At 42.8% G+C, this 24,480-nt stretch overlaps 1 protein-coding gene and 1 non-coding gene across 2 annotated transcripts in view; one reads left to right on the forward strand and one right to left on the reverse strand.

The window, feature by feature from the left end:
• The window catches only part of LOC124777433, a 553,086-nt gene that overhangs the window by 409,607 nt on the left and 118,999 nt on the right, over positions 1–24,480 (reverse strand). The gene's annotated exons all lie outside the window — the stretch shown is intronic.
• Trnak-uuu lies at positions 16,035–16,108 on the forward strand. The gene has a single exon. It is a non-coding gene; the product is annotated as a tRNA-Lys (tRNA).

Raw genomic sequence — 24,480 nt, forward strand, 5'->3', positions numbered from 1 at the left:
CATGTTGAGGTTCATTAGAAGAACTCTTAAGAAAATTTAATTCGCCATTGAGCGAATCAACTAATACAAGCCTCGTCATGCTGAGCCATTACTAGGTAAGAATAGTACAGGATATGTAGTATCACGGCAACACTCATCGAAAACCAGTGGCAGACGGCACAAGAGACGCTGCGTTTGATAGAACAAAGGAAAGGGTGGGGAAACTACAATGGTAGTCGACGTACCTACGGCCACAAACCGTTCAGTTACCTGTGGACTAGAGATGCACATAACGTATCCCATGTAAGGCCACTGTGCAGATCATGTGTGCTGTAGCGTTTGCTGAGACATATCGATCCCAGCCGCGGTATGGTACATTTCTTAACCGGGCACGGACCTTATCCCACGCACTTAAACCGCATGAGTCTGAGGCAGACACCTACATGCACATGCGGGGAAGAAGGTTCCCCAGAACACACTGTCTTTTTCTGCGGGCAACACGCGAACAATAGACATGCACTACACTTAGATTACACAGATACAGACATAGATCTATACACAGCAATAAGAGACGAAGAACAATGGGCACAATTAAACGCACTGACAAACAGTATTTCAAAAACAACACATGAAGAGTATATGCGGACACGACGTCACAGACATGCCTATGTGCAGCGTAACAGCAATCTCCAGAGGATGGACAGCGGTACCCACAGTGACCGCGAAAATAGTGAAAATGAGGAGGAACAGGAGGAAGAAGCTGAGATGTGACAGTAAACAAGCATAAGGTGCTGGCGATCTAGCCAAGAAATCACCAAATGTTGTACATGGATGCGCACCTAATATAGTTAATACATAGGATTAGTAACAAATAGGATAATAAAAATTTCTCTACTAATAACCATTGTGTGTGTGTGTGTGTGTGTGTGTGTGTGTGTGTGTGTGTGTGTGAGACTGGCGGTCAACGGCTCGATGAAACCTTTCCGAGGTATTCACCGTCAGTCACACTCGGTGATGGTACTAACAAATCTCTCATCTATCCTATCTTCTTTTTATATTCTTCTTAAAAACAACAAAATTTTATTTATATTTCAACCTCAAATTATTGTTATTTTGAATCATTCTTTGTAAATTTTGTAGATAAAACAAAAGGAAAGAAAACTGTAAAAAGATGAAAAACGAAAATTGTAAGATGTACGACCTGTTTTAAACATCAGGTAACAGGTCTATAATTTGCCAATAAATAAATAAATAAATTTGCTTCTAACTGAGAAGCGTAACCTAAAGAACAAGGCGAACTATGCTTCGGGACGCCGAGTCGTAGCAGGAAGAGTGAAAAAGAATAGTACCGGTACCGAAATAGCTTTAGTTTGCTCAAGGATACAATAACGTGAATAAAAAAAATAGGCAAAATGGAGTCTGCTCGTGTTCACGCGGCGTTTCAGTGGGTAAACTTTCAACTTCGACTTTTTGAACAGGGTGGAGTGCCGTATGTTAACACTGCCACTCCACATCAAGGCGAAGATGAACGGTCTTGTTTTTGTCTGTCTCGTTCGTACCATCCCGTAGTGCTACACTGAAAGAAGAGGAAATATTCAAGTGCATGCCTCAAGAAGGTGTTACATCACTTTTGACCCGACAGTGGCGATCATGTCACGAGACAGTGACCTTGGGCGTGGCCTGTTTGACTCACGAGTGCCACTACACCCGGGTAAAGTCGCGCAAAACAGCAGGTAGGCGTGTTTCTTTTTCCCCTGATCTGAGCGAATGGAGCCGGTAATGATCGGGTTAAAGTCATAATGCGAAGCAAATTAGTTTCACTTCGTGACCGAACGCAATCTGCACGCAGGTGCCAATTGCTGAGGCTTTCATATGGGCAGATTAGAAGCGTGAGTCGGCAACACCTGCAAGTGAGGTCATTAAAACGCCGGTCCGCGGTCTATCGAGCATTCTGAAATGCACGACTTTGAGAACGTGACGCCACGCCGCCACCTACTCGTTACACAGCGCTACAGCAAGTCGATATCACAAATTTTCCAATATATCGCACGGCGGACAGCATGTCTGGACAAAGTGTGTGGCATTAGTTCCATTACCAACCGGGGAGCATTTCAAAACTGCGTTTACAGTCGATGACAATGTGACTAAGAACGTTCTAAGCCAAAATTAAAATTTAAAAATTAAAAGTCATCGTTCTGTATATCAGATACTTATGGGCTTGTCGTAGTACAGCATCTGGAAACATGTCACTCACAATTAAGTGCCCGGCAGAAGGTTCATCGAACCACCTTCAAGCCATTTCTCTATTGTTCCACTCTCGGACAGCGCGCTGGAAGAACAGATACTTAAATGTCCCCGTGCCAGCTCTGATTTCTCTCATTTTAGTATGATGATCGTTTCTCCATGTGTAGGCGGCTGCCAACAACATGCTTTCGCATTCGAAGGAGAAAGTTGGTGACTGAAATTTCGTAAGAAGATCCTCCCGCGCGAAAAATGGCTTCGTTTTAAAGTTAGCCAACCCCATCTCGCGAATCATATCCGTGACACTAACTCCTCCCATTTCGGGATGATAAAAAACGAGCTGCCCTTCTTTGAACTTTTTCTATGTCCTCCGTCAATTCTATCTGATGCGTATCCCATACCGCGAATCAGTGCTCAAGAAGACGACGGACAAGCGTTGTGTGGGACGCTCTCTTAGTAGACCTGCTGCATTCTGTAAATGTTGCGCAAATAAACGCAATCTTTGGTTGACTTTCAAATATTCTGTGCTTTCAGTTATTAAACTCACAACTTCTTACAAAGCACATAAAACGCACAAAATTTTCTAAGCATTTGCTATTATTTTCGATTATGAAAATGACAGGTATCAATGGCTTACATGAAGTAAAAGAACTGACAATCCGAAGGTTAGTTTAAAAACTACAGAACTTTGCCGGACACGGCTTTCTGAGATGTAAGAAATATTTCACCCATTCAATTATTCTGACACTTTTAGATTAGAACAACACCTGCATCACACTTTTTTTTCATGTACATCATTATAACGACTGATGAGAAACATGTTACATGGCACGAAATGTTGAAAGATTTGGGCTTCTTGTGTGAAACTGAGCGACAGAATAACTTTAATAATACTTACACGCACCTGCCGTTTCTCTTTCATAACTGATTCACTGTGAATCATTGCAGTCAGCAGTTCTAGGTAAATTACCGTTCTACATTCTCCAAACGATTTTTATAAATTCAGCCTATCCGTGAAATGACAAAATTATTGTCTGACGACTGCTGTCGTCCAGTTCTATTCACGATCGGTTTCGTTATGTGATTTCGTTTATTTACAGGAAGAATGTACAGCTCTGAACTGCTACAGTGTCAAATATTATGCCACGTTGGTATGACGTAAGGTGTGTGTCTATGGCACTTCAGTTTAATATGGCTCCTATAGTGCGAAAAGGTTAATTTTTTCTATTGCAATTCCGTCACAGTTGTGTTTTATTAAGTTGGCGACTAGTTCCGATCTATCAAGTTGCTTTTCACGCCAGGGCAACTCGATGGTTCGAAACTAGTTGCCATCTTAATAAAACGCTACTGCGAGAAAATTACAATAAAAAAATTTGTTACCGAAGTAGCTGTTGCTGCTCTAATTTCATACTGGAAATACGTGTGAATGTTCATGTTGTAATTTAGTCACGGTACTGCCGAACTGCTTGAGAACAGCTGTTCGTGGAATAAAAATGGACATCATATGCCCACGTCGTATGGCGAAAGTGGTGTTATTTCATAAATAAATTGCGATTCTGACAAAACTTAAACAATATATTTGTGCAGTCCTCGCAGTTGTATTCCTGAACTTTGCAACCCACAGTGTACTACTTACTGAGGCAACTATTTAGCTAATGTGAGAAGCCAGTGCACTCCACCTTTGCGAAACTTCCATAACCGCTGTACACGGCGCCACCGCTTTCCGTCAGTCACGGAAGCCACGCCAGTCACGACCTCTTTCAGCTGGTCTATTTGACGTTGATTGGACGGCCACACGCAGCATCAATATTTTATGACAGCAGCCGGGAGCAGTCCTCAGCGAATCGTTTCCCTATACCCGTTGCTGACAAAGCGTCCATTTACAGTATTTTCCACAAAATATGCTGGCCTAACGTTTGCTGATTTTTTTTCTGGGTGTTCAAAAATGGTTCAAATGGCTCTGAGCACTATGGGACTTAGCATCTATGGTCATCAGTCTCCTAGAACTTAGAACTACTTAAACCTAACTAACCTAAGGACATCACACAACACCCAGTCATCACGAGGCAGAGAAAATCCCTGACCCCGCCGGGAATCGAACCCGGGAACCCGGGCGCGGGAATTTTCTGGGTGTGTTATCGCTTAAGTATATCCAGGCACCCTCAACGACCTATATTACTAAACGTCCACCCCGGTCCATGATTCATCGTAGAAAGACCCAGTGGAAAGTTGCCTCAGTAACGGCTTCCAGTGGCAACATAAAACTGATTTACAATATTTCATACAATTACTGACCTGATGTGAAAATTTAAAATACTCTTATGATCTGCTCATTAAGAGGCACAATTTTATGTTAAAGGTTTAACACAGTAAGGCAAGTATTACGGTTAGGAGATTGTGTGTGTGTGTGTGTGTGTGTGTGTGTGTGTGTGTGTGTGTCAACAGCGCCCAAATACCCAGACTATATTCGTCCAGTATTTGAGTATGACAGCACTCTGTGACTTCCAACAAACTTTACACTACCTTTACGAAACTGTTTATCGCTGACAACCCCACAAAATGATCTACATCTACATGGATACTCTGCATATCACACTTCAGTGCCTGGCACAGGGTTCATCGAACCACCTTCACAATAATTCTCTATTACAACAATCTCGAATAGAGCGCGGGGGGAAAACGAACACGTATATCTTTCCGTGCGAGCTCTGATTTCCCTTATTTTATTGTGATGATCGTTCCTCCAAATGTACGCCGGCCTCACCAAAATATTTTCGCACTCTGTGGAGAAAGTTGCTTATTGAGATCTTGTGAGAATGTTCTGCTGCAGCGAGAAACGCCTTAGTTTTAATTACGTCCATCCCAAATCTTGTATAATGTCCGTGACACACTCTCCCCTATTTCACGATAATACAAAACGTGCTGTTCGTCTTCGAACTTTCTCGATGTACTCCGTTACTCCTATCTGGCAAGAATCCCAGACCGGGCAGCAGTATTCCAAAAGAGGACGGACAACCGTAGTGTAGGCAGTCTCTTTGAGTAAATCTGTTGCATCTGCAAATAAAACGCAATCTTTGGTTTGCCTTCCCCTCAGCATCTTCTGTGTGTTCTTTCCAATTTAAGCTGCTCTTAACTGTAATTCATAGGTATTAAGTTGAATTTAAAGGATTTAGATTAGACTGATTTATCGTGTAACCGAAGTTTAACGCATTCCTTTGGATGAGCTCACAGTTTTCATTACTTAGGGTCAATTGCCAATTTTCGCACCATACAGATATTTTTTTTTATGGTGAAAGTAAGTTCATAGCAGTAAAACTGACGCATAAAGAGTGATGTTAACTTATTAGTTCTTTATTAACTACTCTGTCCGCGACACACTTTGCAGACATTATTCACATGCAGCACTGAATGTCCCTGTAAAGTTATACACAACTGTACGACACACAGTTCAGGACGTACAACGTCATAAACAATGAGACAGGTGAAAAATCAGATTTTCTTACAACGGAGCACAAATTACTCAGACTACATTCATCCAGTATTTCATGCCAGCACTGGGCGACTTCCAACAAACTTTAAACACAGTTTCAAACATTTCTTGCTTACATGTTTAACGTCAAATATTTAGTACATCAATTCATTCGTGACGTAATCAAAATTTTTAATTTGTTTTACACATGGGATTTCGAATGTTTAAAGAATGGGGGGTTAACTGGTTTTATACCAACGGATTTGTGAAAGGCGAAGTCCGTATAGTAGACATCTGAAGCAATGAACTGTTATTTCTAAATGAAGTAACAACATCGAGTGTTCTCCTAAATAGTCCTACTTTCATTACACAAATTGTAAAAATCGCTCACTAGATCTGTATAACAATTACTTGAATTGCTGTCGCAATCAATATGATGATGATGATCATCATCATCATCTAAACAGGCTGCAGTAGCCATGGAAGACAATTTCCTCTCCCTACAACTCCAGTTTTGGCACTTATGTGAATTCGGTATCTTTTCTGATTAAAATTAACAGCAACAGCAGCCCCTGGTCGCACAAAATAAGTCTTTTGACCCAGGTTTCGGCATTGCTATGAGTGCCTTCATCAGAAATAAAACTCTCAAATTGGCATGTCACGTATTAAACTAAAAATCAAGCGATAAAGCTTTACTCACAATATTTGTAAAACAGAATACATAAAAGGCAAGCCACTATGGGCTGCGTCGAACTACGGTAGCATCAGACTGACGCCTCAGTGGGCGGGCGTGAAGACAGGGGCACATAGCCCAGTACTGTCAAAAATTTCTAGAAAGATATCCGACTTAAGTATCTGCGTCAAGAGAAACTGCAGCTTCTTATTTCTTTACTCCTTAGACGGTCGCAAGTTGTTAAACGACCCGTCGACGCCCTGGTGATTAGGACCTAAGCGCGGAGGTTGATGAGACGAGGCATCAGCCGTGAGCTTATGGCACGCACTGTCCCTAGTTATTAGCTGAAGGAATCAAGGAATGTCAGGGATTTGAATTCTGCTACGCCCAAATGCCAGTCCAGTGTGCCATCTCGTTGGCTGTTTTGTGTCAATGATGACCCGCCTTGAATTAAAAGGATCAGACGCGGTAACTTCTGATTCAAAGACATAATGTCGCAGAGGATAGATATTAAACAGTAGTGAAACTCGTCGTAGGTCTCAGTACTTACGGCACGGCGAACAAGAGCGTACAAGGGAGCTTACCTGAAACAGAAAGAATTAAATTAATAATATATTTATTGACGCAACAGTGTTACATACGATATGAGACACAAACAAAAAGAAAACATACCAATATAAAATCCTACTGAGTAGTTGACTCGCAGAAAGAATAAATATGTTGTACATCCGAACACATTACACTATCGTTTTCTCGAACGACCAGTACTGAAAGTACAACTGTGGCACACTAACTGAAAGCAAACATGGAAAAAAGAGTAGGTATTTTCTATGTCAGTGCTAGTTTCAAGGGAGAAAATTAATCGGAAGAATAAGTATGTTAACGGTACTAAGGAACACTCGTGAAACCACAACTGAGAGGAAAACGCTTCCATAACAGATTGAGACGGGCAATTCTTGATCTTTAAATTTCGTAATTAATTATGCGGACAAGCGTAATTCGTAGCCAGCAAATCTTACTTAATATTCCTAATTAGTTACTTATGATGAAACAATCAGTGTAACATGTTTTGTGGAGGTCAAAAAGTGAAATCAGGGTGGACCATCAAACTGTCTTTACCTATGGACATCGACGCGGTTACTAATGAACTATCTGAACATGACATCCCACCAAGGTACGGTATTTCTTTCTGAATGCTTGTTATGAACATATAATTACGTTGAGAGAAAAATGTATTCGAGATCTGTGGTTATAAAACAAATCTCGTTTTTGAGTGACAATATAAATTTCCATACCTGTGACCTTACGCCCTTACGCTAATTTCTGTAATTTTTATTGCTTTTATTTTATTTTTGCTTTCCAGTGGACTACAGTTCCACTTGTTGCTCTCAATGGCCTTAAAGGTGCACTATGCTGCTTTGTAAGAGTAAATGGGATATTTAAAGCAGTTTGTGTAACTCCATTTCAGGTAGCCAAGTACAGAGTTTCGAGGCTGATTAACTTAGAACCGAAAGAATAGGTACTGTAATTAACGTTACATGTGCGTGCAGGATATTTTAACCTTGCCCTTTAGCATTTCCTGACTAAGAACAATTACTCTGCACCCTTTACGCGCAATTAAATAGAATTTCCCTAGAAGTAAGTTCGTAGTCTATGTTCAGCCGAAGTACCTTGATTCCCTTTTGAGCGCTACTATATTCTTAGTTCCTTCGTGAGTGTATTCAGTCTTTCTGTATTTCTCCTAAATATTACACAGCTTATCGTTGTTAGTCCTAAAATATGTTAGTGCTGTTCAATCTTTGTAACTTCGTACAGGGAAGAGAGAAACTGTGTTTCAGGGAAAAAGAAATCGCTTCAAAAGTGATTTGTTGGTCAACAGACAATTATTGAAGGCCGTAGATAAACGCTTACTCGTATTACGAATACATACGCTTTCCAGAAAGCCGATGTGTAATGGTACTTCGTAAATTGTCAGTGGAGGTGGGACGACACGAAACTGAGAAATACGAGTGGGACAGTTTGCAAGCAGCGAGAGCCTGTTAGTATCTGGTGTTGACTGCTGAAGTAGCTACAACTTGTTAATGTGTGCAGCCAGTTGTCCTCAATTGTTGCTTCAGTTACTCTTATCATGCATATAATAAAGTATCTTCTTTTACAACTGAATGTTGCACTTGTGTCTACCAAATCTATTTCGCCAATTCATGCTAGGCATCATCAGTGGTCTATAATACAAATAAAATAATTTAATTATACATATTTCAATAGGAAATTATAGTGATTTTTGTCAGCTGATTTCAGTTACCGAACTATTTAGAAATATACAATTTTTTACACTTATATTAATTTTTATGTCTGTTTCATGTATTCTTGTGTCGTTCTGTATGTACTAGTGTGTGTGTGTGTGTGTGTGTGTGTGTGTGTGTGTGTGTGTGTGTGTGTGTGTGTTTGTTTTCTATCCTCGGTCGATCCCAGGAATTTTGTTCTGCTACCACTGTCAATGAGTTTTGTGTGTGATATTAACACTTTCTTTCGTAGTCCTCGCTAAATTCTTGAGCGTAGTCAAAGTTTAATTTCCTTGAGGCTGAAAATTTTCCGGCTACAGATCAGCACGGATTTACGAAGTATAGTTGTGAGCGAAATGATGCTTGCCGTTTTCACATACGATATCCTCCTAACCATGGATGGGGGGTTGCCACATAAATTCAATATTCCTAGATTTCAGGAAAGTGTTTGAGAAAATGCTCCACTTCAGGCTGTTAACGGAGATCCGAGCAGACGGAGTAGGTTCCCGAATACGTGTATGGCTCGAATCCAGCATGATCGCTCGACGGCGAATGTTCATCAGAGATAATGGTATCCTTAGGAATACCTCAGGGAAGTATAAGACTTATCTATATACAAAAATGATCTGACGTATAGAGTAAGCAGCAATCAGAGACTGTTTACTGATGACGCTATGGGGTACGACAAAAAGTCGCCGTTGGTGACAAATTTCTGTTTGGTGTGATGCATGGCTGCTTGTTCTAAACGTGGAAAAATTTAATGCAGATTAATAGATGAAACAATACCGTAACGTTCAAACAGAGTATTAGTCATTTTCTGCTTAACGTCGATGAAGTATCTAAGCTTAACGTTCAAAGCAATATGAAATGAGACAAGCACTGAAGGATGATAGGAGGCAAGGTGAATGGACCACTCCTCTTTATTGGGAGAAATTTAGTAAAGTGCGGTTCACCTATAAGGGAGACCGCGTATAGAAAGCCAGTGCAACCCGTTCTTGAGTACTGTTCGGGTGTTTGGGATCCCGAAGCACGTAAGAGGCATGGTGCTAGGTTTGTTTCCGGTAGGTTCGATCAACACTCAAGTACACTAAGACAAAAAAGACGGCGGCTCACCTTGAAGGAATGGAGCGGAAATTGATAGATGTAATGAACATGCTCCGACAAACAAATGATTCAGAAGCATCCGACGATTTATTCAAGAGAGAGAACTTCGCAAACTGAACAAGTCAATAGCGCGATGGTCCACCTCTGACCCTTATGCAAGCAGTTATTCGGCCTGGCATTGACTGACAAAGTTGTTCGATTTCCTCCTGGGGGATTCGTGGCAAATTCTGCCTAACTGGTGAGTCAGATCATCAAAATCCCGAGCTGGTTCGAGAGCCCTACCGATAGTGCTCCAAATGTTCTCAATTGGGCAGAGATCGGCGAACTTGCTGGCCATGGTAGCGTTTGACAAGCACGATCACAAGCATAAGAAACTCTCGCCATGTGCGGGCGGACATTATCTTACTGAAATGTAAGCCCAGCATGGCTTGCCACGAAGGGAAACAAAACGAGCCGTAGAATACAGTCGACGTACCGACGTGCTGTAACGATACCGCTGATGACAGCGAAAGGGGTCCTGCTATGAAAGCAAATGGCACCCCAGACCAACATTCCTGGTTGTCGGGTCGTAGGGCAGTTCAAAAATGGCTGTGAGCACTATGGGACTTAACTTGTGAGGTCATCAGTCCCCTAGAACTTAGAACTACTTAAACCTAACTAACCTAAGGACATCACACACATCCATGCCCGAGGCAGGATTCGAACCTGCGACCGTAGCGGTCGCACAGTTCCAGACTGTAGCACCTAGAACCGCTCGGCCACTTCGGCCGGCGGTCGTAGGGTGGGCAAGAGTCGGGTTGTTATCCCACAAAGGCGTCTCCAAACACATCTTCGAAGCGGGTCTCATCACTAAAGACAATTCTACTCCAATCAATGAGATCTCAGGCCGAAGATGTGTCTGGAGACGCCCCAGACAGCGGTGGGACTGACTGTCGTCCACCACAATAAGGCTCACCAACAATGAATTATTAGAATTATATATTAATACCATCACCTGCTGACAGGCGTTGATATATTTATCAAGGGGGACAGGTAAAAAATCTGTGGCCCGACCGGGACTCGAACCTGGGATCTCCTGCTTACATGGCAGACGCTCTATCCATCTAAGCCACCAAGGGCACAGAGGATGCTGCAACTGCAGGGACAATCTCGCGCACGCCTCCCGCGAGACCCACATTCTAGCCATGTATGCCCACACACTACATTGGTAGTGTCCCACCCCAACACACTCATTGCTCGTGGAAGACCTTCTTACCAAGTCCCGTAAGAGTTCGTGGGATGTGTGCGCCTCCGCACAGAAGAAGGAGGCCATGGCCAGTATTGCCAGAACTATTTACGTATATGGATATGGTGTGTGTTCTTTCGGACATGTCCCAAAGAACAGACACCATTGATGACTTGCAGCCGTCTAGAACGAAATTAGAATTAATTTAATAACTTTAGCTGCTGACAGGCGTTGATATATATAGTCCCTGCAGTTGCGCTATCCTCTGTGCCCTCGGTGGTTCAGATGGATAGAGGGTCTGCCATGTAAGCAGGAGATTCCGGGTTCGAGTCCCGGTCTGGGCACAGATTTTGACCTGTCCCCGTTGATATATATCAATGTCCATCAGTAGATGAATTTATTAAATTGATTCTAATTTCGTTCTAGACGCCTGCAGTTCATCAATGGTGTCTGTTCTTTCGGACATGTCCGAAAGAACAGACACCATATCCATACACGTACCAGAAATTATTGTCTGCGGGTGACATTTCCTTTCACGGCAGGACACCTTTGGTTGTCATCCGCGGCGCCCTTACAGAACAGCAGTACGTCTACGATATTTTTCGCTCCGTTCTGCTGCCATCCATGACATGCCATCCTGAGCTTACATTTCAGCAAGATGATGCACGTCTGCACACGGCCAGAGTTTCTACTACCTATCATAGTGCTTGTCAAACCCTACCTTGCCAGCAAGGTCACCGGATCTCTCCGACATTAAGAACGTTTGGGGCATTATAGGCAAGGCCCACCAACAAGCCCATGACTCTGACGTTCTAATCCGCCAACTGGACAATTTGGCACGATATCCCTCCGGAGGACATCCAACAACTTCACTAATCAATGCCAAGCCGAATAACTGCTTGCGCAAGGGCATGAGGGGACCAACGAGTTACTGACTAGCACATTTTGTGAAACTGTGTCTCTTGAATAAATAATCCAATTTTTTCTCAAATTGTAATCATTTGTTTGTAGATGTACATCGCCTCTACCGGTTTCCGTCTAATTTGGATAATTCCTTCGTGGTGCACGTTTGGTTCTTTCTTGCTGCTCCTCCTCCTCAGAGAACATTATGGAAATGTTCCGTGAATTCAATGTGAATTCATCGAGGGAAGTCGTTCTTTTCGCGAAACACTACTGAGAAAATTTAGAGAACCGGACCGGTATTTGAGGCTGAATGCGGAACGTTTCTACTGCCACCTACGTACTTTCCGCGTAAGGACCCCGAAGACAAGGTAAGAGAAATTAGGGTTCGTACGGAGGTGTACAGACATTCGTTTCTCCATCGCTCTGTTTGCGAAAGGTACAGGAAAGAGAATCACTAGTAGTAGTAGTACAAGGTACCCTTCGCCATGCTCTATATGGTAGCTTGCGGAGTATCTATGTGGAAGTAGAACTACAGGTCCCCCAATAACAGGGTGTTTCAAATGGTTCAAATGTCTCTAAGCACGAAGGGACTTAACATCTGAGATCATCAGTCCCCTAGCGCTTAGAACTACTTAAAGCTAACTAACCTAAGGGCATCACACAACTCCATGATCGAGGCAGGATTCTAACCTGCGACCGTAGCAGCAGCGAGCTTCCGGACTGAAGTGCCTAGAAACGTTAGGCCACAGCGGCCGGCTAACAGGCTGTTTATGTGTGTCCAGAGGTCAGAGAAGGGAAAAGGCATAAGTTATCCAATTGGATTAAACCTAGTATGGCATTGTAAAAGTTCAGACCAACCTGAGGGTTAATAAGTACGCTTGAACGATACTGCTTCCAAAGGTTGGCAGGTAACCACTTTGATAGTAGGAATACGTATCAGGAGAGGGCAGCACAGCACGCTGCTTCTTCGGGTAGGCCCTCCTAGCCTGGACCCACCCCTCGGGAGGACGGGCGCAGGCAATCAATACACGGCAGCGCAGCCTCCGCAGGTGGACCGCCGCGAACAACGCATCGACCTCCCCTTCATCCCAAACGTCTACTCAATACCTCCAACGAATCGCGTTCTACGTTTGCAGCCCATCTGCTTCCCCATCACTAACAGCTAAGCGGAATTCTGCATTCGGTTATCGTCTCCAGTGCTGCGATCTGCTTTGTACTCTAACTTCCATCTCGACTTAACATGCAGCGATCACCAACGTACTATACGTTTTCGCGGGACTCGTTAGCTGGCGCGAATTTTTCCACTGAATCGTATTTCGATGGTTTGCAGGTCTTAAGACAGACGATAATACACAGGAGAGTGGATGGGGCACAGTGCTAATCTGCACCGAATAGGAAAATTCGAATGTCACTATCGTGGTCTATGAGCTCCGCGTAATATTTAGACGAATGGGAAACATGCGAGACCTGTGAAGTAGACCACGAACGCAGTACATTTGGATCTAGTACTTTGTACGAAACGTAGTAATCTCAAATGGTTCAAATGGCTCTGAGCACTATGGGACTTAACTTCTGAGGTCATCAGTCCCCTAGAACTTAGAACTACTTAAACCTAACTAACCTAAGGACATCACACACATCCATGGCCGAGGCAGGATTCGAACCTGTGACAGTAGCGTTGGAGTAATCTCAGCAAAGGCGACATTAGTACCACGAATGTAGCTGAGGAAATTTCTCCGTTGCTCAACAATACACGTTTTAAAAGCGATAGGTAGAATGACGTGAAGCACTATGGGAGACAAAACATATCAAATTTCACGCAGTGCTAAAATTGAGTTATTGCATGCACTCTTCTTTCACCAAGTCTGCACTGGTAATCTCTTGGAGCAGAAGTTTATTAAAAACAAAACAGGGGTCATTAAAGATTAGGTATCGCGTAACATGTGAAACTACTAGACGTCCAGCATATTCGGACAAGGAGCCTCAGATCACTCGAACAATACAGTATAAATGCATAACCTTTCATCGTTTAGATGACTTGAATACCCCACAATTCAAAACAAACAACATAAATGGATAAGATATATTTGAAGCACCAATGTGAAATGAAAAAAGCTGGACTTGAAATATACTCCTCTTTTAGCGCAGTGATTGCAAGACCACTGTTGTTACAAATGGATGTTTTTCGCGGAACACTTTCGGGAAACGCTAGTAAAGTTCTGCCAAAGACACATCCGATACATTTTGCTCCCCTTAAGCAAATGGCCCACTTTTCCTCACTAGTGATGCCCTCATCGACTGGGTCTTCTTGAACTACACCATACCTCCATCCCTAACGTCACTAAAAAAAAAACTACTGCATCAACAACACTACACGTATTTCGTCAGCGAAGTTCTATTATCAAACAGTTTTATGGAGAGTAGGTCATTACGTGTCTAGTTTTATTTCATCTGACTGTGTGTTCGCATCCTATGTCTTGATAAGCGTATCACCAAGTTGCTTTTCAGATAAAGCTGTCGATAGTGGGAAAACTGCTGTTCATGTAACTTCAGGTGTGTCGCAGGAACGTGCTTTGGGATCGTCGCTTTTCATGTTGTATATCAATGATTTAGAAGGCAATATTAATAATAGCCTGACGCTTCTGCAGATGATACAATTATCTACAGTGCAGTGCTGTCTGAAAAGAGATGCACAAATATTCCGTCAGATATCGATAACATTTCAAAATGGTACAGAGACTGCCATCTTGCTTGTAATTATCAGTAATGTAAAACTGTTAGAAAACTGTTAGCTTCATAAACCGCAAGAAAGTTATATATATATATATATATATATATATATATATATAGCGTGAAGCGAAATTCGCGCACTCGGGCTTCACAGCGCAACTCCTCACATCCCAGCGATAAAAAAAGGTCTGTCTCAAGATTTCGTCCGGCGAGTACATCTGGCAGAAAAAGGAGAAGAGTGGCAATCTGGCAACACTGTAACCACATCAATGGTAACTACCTCTGACAGCACATTTTACTTGCTCTGTGCAGTTCGTGCAGTGGATAGAGTTTTGGGTTAGCATGCAGGAGGTCGAGGGTTCAACCCTGGGTTGCGGAGCATTCTTTTTATTTGCTAATTTCATTCTGATATTTCATACTGTAATATATACCGTTTCTTATGTCACATGTATCCTACATTTACAACATTTTTTAATGCTGAACACAACAGAAATGTGGTTAGACAAATAAGAAATAGACAGTTGAAACAATTAATGGAACCATAATGATAACACATAGAAATAGTAATCGAGTTTGGACCTTATTTGCAAAGCATATTGCTAGTCCCGCTGATAACGTTAGGCCATAAAGAAATGTAATGGACTGCAACGAGGCAAGAATAATAGTTGGTACTAACCTATGCGACCAATAGAGCAAGGTACAAAGAAAATACGTTTCGCATCTAGTAGATGAAGTGGTGGAATAAATTCGAGCCCACGACGTAGAATGGGCTTCTTTCAAAGCTGACCATGTTCCATTTCTACCATTGTAGTATGTTAGTGCAAATGTTTTCCAGAGGACCCGCTGCAATCGCTGTTGACGATTAAGATGACAGATTCCGCACCATATGGACTACATTTACCAAATTAAAATCATATTCATGAACCCAGGGTCGAACCCTCGACCTCCTGCATGTTAACCCAAAACACTATACACTACACCAACCGTACAGCGCAAGCACTGAAAGTTGACAGAGGTAGTTACTGTACATGTGGTTATAGTGTTGACAGATAGCCACTCTTTAACGTCCTTTTTCTGCCGGATGTACTCGCTGGACGAAATTTTGAGCGATATTTTTTTTTATCGCTGGCATGTGAGGAGTCGTGCTGCGAAGCCCGAATGCGCAAATTTTGCTTCACCCTGTATATGAAGATTGTATCTGTTCTTTCGGACATGTCACTGTAGGTGACCATGCCCCTGCCCATTATACTCATTACTCGCGGCTTTTTGCGGATTCCCGTAAGAGTTCAGGCATTGTTTGTGCATCCGCACAGAAGATGGTCAAATGGCCGGTGAGCCATATATATATTGCGGGACAATAAGTTGGGATTGTGGGTCTCACGCGAAGCGTGCCAGAGGTAAGTCCCTGCAGTCGTACTATCTTCTGTGTCCTCGGTGGCTCAGATGGATAGAGCGTCTGCCATTTAAGCAGGAGATCCCGGGTTCGACTCCCGGTCGGGGCACACATTTTCAACTGTCCCTGTTGACTTATATCAACGCCTGTATGCAGCTAGGGGTATTCATTTCATTGTAACGTCATAAATTACGACTAAAAGGTACCGAGTTACACATTATTGGAATCACTCAACTCACACACACACCTGCGTGTAAGAGCTCGCAGTTGACATATACCGTTCTCTCACGGGGCGTGTTTCAGATCGTGAAGCACACCACACATGGTGTCTGCCGCGGTTGCTACATGCTATAGCAGCATCTGTCGACTGCATGTGGCGCGCTAATCTTGTTTACGGAAACGAATGCACGTAGAATAGTTGCCTTAACTCCTTAGCGACAATCGCAGGACGGAGGAAACTGCGAAGACGACGCTAAACTCGTCGATGGCTGCACAGCAGACGTGCTAGTAGTCGTTGTTCGTTAATTCAACTGAATTTCCATCACAATTTCAGTCTTAAATTGAATATAGTTGAATTGTAGTTTTTAATGTCTCTTTCCACATGCTATATCAATATGTCGACGTCGTATTGACTACCATCAATGTGATATGACGTTCGAAGCTACTCGCCATAATTGAAGGAGATATTTACCGGAAAGATACAAACATAATATCGCTTGGTTTTGTGGACTGTTCAAATTGGTTCAAATGGCTCTGAGCACTATGGGACTTAACATCTGAGGTCATCAGTCCCCTAGAACTTAGAACTACTTAAACCTAACTAACCTAAGGACATCACACACATCCATGTCCGAGGCAAGATTCGAACCTGTGCCCGTAGCGGTCGCGCGGTTCCAGTCTGTAGCGCCTTGAACCGCTCGGCCACACCGGCCGGCTTTGTGGACCGTATCATATGTATCTTTTCCACAAAATTTCATAAGAACAAAATCTTACAGTGAGTAATTTCTGTTTACTTTCTGATATACACGTCACGATTTCTGGCCATTGGGAAAACATGCACTCTCCGATCTATGCAATAACAGTTGCAGCAAATACATTATACATAATGATTAACAGCAACTATTGTGAACCCTATTAAATTAGTAATAAAGTAGTACAATCTTTTAGCAAACTTAAGGTGAAAAACAGGTGGCCAGACGCGAACGTGCATCCTCTTTACTAGTTGACGGCGCTATCAATTACGCTACGTTCTGAATAAAACAATACAGAGTAAGTTACATGCCACAACTTTTACACATGTCCACGGAATATAACCACATATTTGACACCGGAACAAACTGTACCAAAAACGACGTGCCTTTGACAAAGCACAGCACTGAAACGACTTACATTCATAGATTCCAAATATAATACGAAGACCATCAACTATGAGAAGCCTTCACCTATCGATGGGTCATTTCCCGTCATTTTATTACAATAGATCGCACCAAAACCGACATGTTTTCGAGGGGTTCTCAATGGTCTGCTGCTCTGAAACAGCTTATGTTCGTACTACATACGCTATAATACCAGGCGCGATCAGAAAGCTTCCGTTTGAGTTGCTGCAGCGTGCCTAGAACGTATAGCAACTCCGATGCGGATGTATAAGCACCGACGTGCAAGCAAGGAATTAGTGTGGTATTTCGCGTCTTCCCGACGTGCGTACGGTGAAGGCGTAAACGCGAACTTTGGTGATGTTCTTATGAAATGAGTCCAAACAGGACCAACGTACTGTTATTTTCTTGGCTGCCTAAGGACAAAGATCGGTCGACATACATCGGAGGAAGATTAATTTATATCGAATTAAGGAGAAAGGTCCGACAACGTGTGCTGCTGCTTCATCATAACGCACGTCCCCATATTGCAAATGTCGCAACGCGGAATTTACGTCATCTCAAGTGAAAGCAACTCGAGCACCTGCCGAATATTTCTGATCTCTCGCCATGCGATAAGCGCGCCTTCGCCAGCTTAAAAAAAGCAATGACGGGTCGAGGATTTCTGTCGGACGAGGATGTGCTGCAGGCACTTACGGACTATTTCCCTCAGGAGGGCACGATGTTTTACCAGACGGATATCTTCAACCTGGTGCGTCTGAGGGATGATTGCCTCAATCCTGTCTGACATACCGATTCTGGACTGTACCGTCTTCGAACGGCAACTTTTCGATCGCTACTTATATACAAAGTACCAAATACAGAGTTCAGTTCCATGACTTAATACAATATGGCATCTCCTACTTTCTGCTTGCGACGTGAGACCGATGCTGCATCTTATTGGCCACGTTCGTCTCCACGAAGGAACCCCAGATGGCCGATTCATCCTTTCACGCCACGCAGTGTACTGGAACGTGAAATTCCACGCCGTAGCGTCACCGCCTTCTAGCCAACGAATGTTTTCACGTCCCGTGAGAGGACGCCACATTCGTGGGCAAGGTGGTGGCAGCCATCGTTTCATTCGTAGGATAGTGGGAAAATGCGCCGAGTCAACAAAGCAAATTGCTTATAAAGCACTCATGCGACCCATCCTGGAATAGTGCCGAAGTGTCTCAGATCTGTACCAAATAGGACGAACAGGGGATTTGAAAGTACGAAAAGCAGATTAGCACTAATGGCCACAGGTGTGTGTGACCAACAGGAAAGCGTCACAGAAGCTGAATAACTTGAACTGGCAAACGCTTGAAGATAGATAAGAACTGCCTCGCAAAAGATTACATCTACATCTACATGGATACTCTGCAAATCACATTTAAGTGCCTGGCAGAGGGTTCATCGAACCACCTTCACAATATTCTATTATTACAATCTCGTATAGCGCGCGGAAAGAACGAACACCTATATCTTTCCGTACGAGCTCTGATTTCCATTACTTTATCGTGGTGATCGTTCCTCCCTATGTAGGTCGGTGTCAACAAAATATTTTCGCATTCGGAGTAGAAAGTTGGCGATTGGAATTTCGTGAGAAGATTCCGTCGCAACGAAAACCGCCTTTCTTTTAATGATTTCCAGCCCAAAACCTTTATCATTTCTGTGACACTCTCTCCCATATTTCGCGATAATACAAAACGTGCTGCCTTTCTTTGAACTTTTTCGATGTACTCCGTCAATCCTATCTGGTAAGGATCCCACACCGCGCAGCAGTATTCTAAAAGAGGACGGACAAGCGTAGTGTAGGCAGTCTCCTTAGTAGGTCTGTTACATTTTCTAAGTGTCCTGCCAATAAAACGCAGTCTTTGGCTAGCCTTCCCCACAACATTTTCTGTGTTCCTTCCAATTTAAGTTGTTCGTTATTGTAATACCTACGTATTTAGTTCAATTTAAGGCTTTTACATTAGACTGATTTATCGTGTAACCGAAGTTTAACTAGTTCCCTTAAGCACTCATGTGGATGACCTCACGCTTTACGTTATTTAGGGCCAACTGCCACTTTTCGCACCATTCAGATACCTTTTCTAAATCGTTTTGCAGTTTGTTTGGTCTTCTGATGACTTTATTGGTCGATAAACAACAGTGTCATCTGCAAACAACCGAAGACGGCTGCTCAGATTATCTCCAAATTCTTTAATATAGATAAGGAACAGCAAAGGGCGCATAACACTACCTTGGGGAACGCCAGAAATCACTTCTGTTTTACTCGATGACTTTCCGTCAATTACTACGTACTGTGACCTCTCTCACAGGAAATTACAAATCCAGTTACATAACTGAGACGATATTCCATAAACACGCAATTTCACTACGAGCCGCTTGTGTGGTACACTGTCAAAAGCCTTCCGGAAATCCAGAAATACGGAATCGATCTGAAATCCCTTGTCAATAGCACTCAACACTTCATGTGAATAAAGAGCTAGTTATGTTTCACACTAAAGATGTTTTCTAAACCCATGTTGACTGTGTGTCAATAGACAGTTTTCTTCGAGGTAATTCATAATGTTCGAACACAATATATGTTCTAAAATCCTTCTGCATATCGACGTTAACGATATGGGCCCGTAATTTAGTATCTTACTGCTACTACCTTCTTTGAATATTGGTGTGACCTGTGCAACTTTCCAGGCTTTGGGTACGGATCTTTCGTCGAGCGAACGGTTGTATATGATTGTTAAGTATGGAGCTAACGCATCAGCATCCTTCAAAAGGAATCTAATTGGTATACTACGTGGAACGTTACAAGAAATAATATTACGTATCGTTGCTGTGGAGACCGCAACGGCAAATTCAGATTGACGATAGGACGCACAGAGACATTTAAGCGGTCATTATTTCCGGCACTCGATGGAACGGGAAAAAATTTTAATACGCAGTAAAGAAGGAAGTATCCTCTGCCATGCACTTCGCAGTAGTTTGCAGAATACAGATGTAGAACTCTGGCGCAAGGTTTCTTTTAGAAGTATCCTCAATAAAAGCAACCCATCATCCCGAGACATTAATGCAAAGCGTTGTTCCAGAGTTTTGCATCGCATCCCGCACCCAACATTTCATTCTTCACAGCGAAGACAGACACATGAGTAGCCTCTTGCACTGGGCAAATAGTTTCCCCAATCTTTCCACGAGCTGTTACGTGGCCATCCAGGCCAGCCATTCCCGGTACGGCCACCGCTCCAGGAGTTCCGAGAACTCTTGCTGCAGCCAACCACGGCAGCTCGTTACACACACACACACACACACACACACACACACACACACACACACAGAACGGTACTGCATCCTCTTCGCAGGCCACACAGGAAGCGTTGGATCAATCTACAAATGAAAAACCGGTGCTCAATACAGCGTCAGAATGAGGTTCAGCGAACCGTATCAGCTTGCACAAAAGAATCAAATATTGGCAATTCCGACGGTAGAATGAGCGCACAATGGACCCTCAGATATACTGGATTGATCCTCAGCCGAATTCAGAAACTACTGCTAAGCAGCCATGCAGGATAAACAAATTAGGTACTGCAATTACAATATTTCAGCGTGAAAACGAAACATTACTAAATACTTAGTCGGTGCTATAACTGTTTTTAGTTACCTTCGCTCCCAAAATCTCCCGGAGAAGACATTTGGGAAGACAATTATGAAATTTTTTCATGATTGTTCATCTTTGGTGCACCTTGCAATGGAATTGGTTAATGGCACAATCTCAGTTTCTCGTAAGGACTTCGATACACATTATTCGCTTCGCGATGCAATAAAATTTCTCAGAACAATATTATTTTTTATTTTGTAAATAATAGATTTCAGCTATCAGTCGTCCTTTGGAATATTTATCGGCAGATCTAGATTTCGGCTAGCAACTAGCCATTCTCAATGCACTATCCTCTTTATTGGTCAATGCATGTAATGCCTGTATGTCTGGCTTTGTACACAGTTCATGAACTGTGTACAAAGCCAGACCAACAGGCATAAAGGGTAGTGCATTGAGAATCGCTAGTTGCTAGCCGAAATCTAATTCTGCCAATAAATATTCCAAAGGACGGCTGATAGCTGAAATCCAATATTTACAAATCAAAAATAACAGTCGCTGCGTGCAAGTCTCTAAATGGAGTGTAACTTGATGATTATTTTTTATTTTTATTCACATCCATTGAGGCCCGGCGAATTAACGATGAGGATCGGTGTGTCGGCCAGTCGGGATGTTCTTCTTACGTGTTTCCCACATCCCACTGTGTGAATACCGAGCCGAATACCCAGGCCCCACATTAGCTACACGATCGAACTAGTTCGTCAAATTCTCTCTTTTGTGTCCACGGGTTTGTCAAACTCGCCCATACACGTACCAAGTTTCCAAGCATATGCTGTTCGTGTCATGAGATATATTGAGATTAGTGCTAATGGCTGCAAATGGAGATAAAGCGTTTCTTGAATTGGCTTCAGCACTGTGTTTAAAAAAGAAAAAGGAAACAAATAAGCTGGTACAAGGAATGGTTGAAATTGAGAGAGGAATATGCTCATGAAAATGCGCTGAAGGAAATGTAACACTCGGAGCCTAATGATCACATCAACTTTCCCCGAATGGACAGTCAAACTTATAACAACATTGAAATTTTGCCCTCACATTGAAAAAGAAGGCAAGTATATGAAAATTTATTCACTTGAACTTGGTCCTCTGAGACAGTTCTTTAAAACACCTTAACGTGGGAACATGTACATCGTCCGTGGAAGAAGAGGGGAGCTTGATTTTCTGTATTTTATTGTTCCCCGCTTACATGTTGTACGTCGAATATTTTTTTCTTAATGTCTTCCTGCATAATGCATGGCTGTTAAAGACGCAACACCTCTACCATTTTGGTCATTTCCACTGCTATTTTCTATTTGTCCTTTATCACAGTTTCCATACTTGGGTAAACACACGATAGAGTGACACTAATTGCAATACAACTTTTCCTCTAGACATGTGCGGCCAAACACCGAGAACGAACAACGTTCGCCGTCTTGTCAAATATGCAGTCATCGAGAAAGTTCTCGGAAACACATCATTCATGTTCTACGTTGAGAAACACGTAAAAGAGTGACACACAGTGTCAAAAATTTGACAAACCTAGTAAATCGAATGAAACTGTATGGTACCACGCACCTTTTCAAGTCTCAAACATTTATGACTTAATATATACAGACTGAAGTGATGAAAATTTGTACGAAGGTGAGGATTCGAACCCCGGTCTACTACTCACTACGCAGACGCGCTGACCAGTACGCCATACTCGCACGGTGGCTTTGCACAACAGCACGAAATATCCTAGCACACCACAGATGTTTGAGACTTGAGAAGGTCGCTGGAAATATACACAGTTTCATTTGATTAAAGCGCTTTTGCCTGGGTTTAGGGCAAGATCCCCTGTGTCTTGTCAAAGCTGGGGAGTCGTCGTTCGATGCTGCGGAGCTATTCCAATAAAGCTAGGGACACACTGCAATCCTGTTAGAGCTTACGGAGAATATCCGGTGGGCTGACGCGTGAATTGGTATTTTGATTGAGGAGGGAGGTGAGCTATGGTATTCCCTGCAGTTATGCTGAGCCACTGTGCTGGGGTGACGTAGTGGTCAGAGCGTCTGTCTGGTGAGCACGATATCTGGGATCGAATCCTGGCCTTGATACAAATTTTCATTCGTCACTTCAGTCTGCATATACAGGGTGGTCCATTGATCGTGACCGGGCCAAATATCTCACGAAATAAGCGTCAAACGAAAAAACTACAAAGAACGGAACTTGTCTAGCTTGAAGGGGGAAACCAGATGGCGCTATGGTTGGCCCGCTAGACGGCTCTAACATAGGTCAAACGGATGTCAACTGCGTTTTTTTAAATAGGAACGCCCATTTCTTATTACATATTCGTGTAGTACGTAAACAAAATATGAATGTTTTAGTTGGACCACTTTTTTCGCTTTGCGATAGATGGCGCTGTAATAGTCACAAAAATATGGCTCACAATTTTAGACGAACAATTGATAACAGGTAGGTTTTTTTAATTAAAATACAGAACGTAGGTACGTTTGAACATTTTATGTGGGTTGGTCCAATGTGATACATGTACCTTTGTGATCCTATTTCTGAGAATGCATGCTGTTACAGCGTGATTACCTGTAAATACCACATTAATGCAATAAATGCTCAAAATGATATCCGTCAACCTCAGTGCATTTGGCAATACATGTAACGACATTCCTCTCAACAGCGAGTAGTTTGCCTTCCGTAATGTTCGCACATGCATTGACAATGCGCTGACGCATGTTGTCAGGCGTTGTCGGTGGATCACGATACCAAATATCCTTCAACTTTCCCCACAGAAAGAAATCCGGGGACGTCAGATCCGGTGAACGTGCGTGCTTCGACGACCAGTCCACCTGTCATGAAATATGCTATTCAATACCGCTTCAACCGCAAGCGAGCTATGTGCCGGACATGCATCATGTACGAAGAACATCGCCATTCTGTCATGCAGTGTAGAAACATCGGTATAACGTTACGTAGGAAATCACCATACATTGCACCATTTAGATTGGCATCGATAAAATGGGGGCCAATTATCATTCCTCCTATAATGCCGCACCATACATTAACCCACCAAGGTCGTTGATATTCCACTTGTTGCAGCCATCGTGGATTTTCCGTTGCCCAATAGTGCATATTGTGCCGGTTTACGTTACCGCTGTTGGTGAATGACGCTTCGTCGCTAAATAGAACGCGTGTAAAAAAATCTGTCATCGTCCCGTAATTTCTCTTGTGCCCAGTGGCAGAACTGTACACGACGTTCAAAGTCGTCGCCATGCAATTCCTGGTGCACAGAAATATGGTACGGGTGCAATCGATGTTGATGTAGCATTCTCAACACCGACGTTTTTGAGATTCCCGATTATCGCGCATTTTGTCTGCTACTGATGTGCGGATTAGCCGCGACAGCAGCTGAAATACCTACTTGGGCATCATCATTTGTTGCAGATCGTAGTTGACGTTTCACATGTG

This window comes from Schistocerca piceifrons, chromosome 1 (genome assembly GCF_021461385.2).
Source record: "Schistocerca piceifrons isolate TAMUIC-IGC-003096 chromosome 1, iqSchPice1.1, whole genome shotgun sequence".
Classification (NCBI taxonomy): Eukaryota; Metazoa; Arthropoda; class Insecta; order Orthoptera; family Acrididae; genus Schistocerca; species Schistocerca piceifrons.